Below are 979 nucleotides of genomic sequence, written 5' to 3'. Positions count from 1 at the left end.
AATTATCTTTAGCAAAGTTTTACTTGCATGCAATATTAATGATGTTTTCTGATGATTTCTGCATTTCGTTGGGTTACCTCTCTTTGGAATGGGCACAAATATGGATCTCTTCTAATCAATTGGTCAGACAGTGTTGTACTTCAAGACAGCTCTTCCCCAGTCATATTTTGGGTGCTTTCCAACCTAAGGGGGCTCCTCTAGCATCACTTTATCTGACAATGTTCTGGTGTTCATCGTGTTTCAATATTCAAAATTCTGGTGCTGACAGTGTTCCACTGCTATTCATTAATGTTTTCAGTGAGTAAATATTCTGTAGTCTGTCTCTCCTTCTTCCTAGTCTTTCTTCATTTCAAAGCTCAGTTGAAACTTGTCGACTGTGGGTGACCCTGCTGGTATTTAAAATACCCATGACATAGCTTCGGGATCACAGCAACATGCAAGCCACCACAGTACGGCAAACTGACAGATGAGTGGTGATTCTAACTAATAGCAGTCCTACATAGTGTTTCAGAGATGAAATATTTACGGGAAGAGAAAGCCTCATCTTTCTCCTGCAGAACAGCTGGTAGGTTTGAACCACTGACTTAGCAATTAGTGATAGCAATCCAATGCCAAACCACAACACCATCAGGGTTCCTTTATTGCACTAAAGTAAGGTGACATAAGAAGCAAATACAACAGGGAGAAGCACTGAACTACTCACCTAAAGCTCAGTGGTTCAAATCCACCAGCTGCTCCTTCAAAACTCTATACAGGGTTGTTATGAATCAGAACCAACTCAACAGCACTTAATAACATGGGACCCAAGTTACCTACAAATTAGACTTAAAGACACACTTTGGAATGGACTTTGTTCATAACCTAGGGACTTCCTGTATTAATGAATTTACTAATACTGAGGCCCCCTTGCATTCCTGGAAATGACCTGGTATTCTTTTCAGATTATAATATTTTAAAAATTATTTTATTTAGTACTTTT

Source organism: Chrysochloris asiatica, unplaced genomic scaffold, assembly GCF_000296735.1.
Source record: "Chrysochloris asiatica unplaced genomic scaffold, ChrAsi1.0 scaffold00135, whole genome shotgun sequence".
Taxonomy (NCBI): Eukaryota; Metazoa; Chordata; class Mammalia; order Afrosoricida; family Chrysochloridae; genus Chrysochloris; species Chrysochloris asiatica.
Note: the sequence above shows the minus strand (reverse complement) of the source record.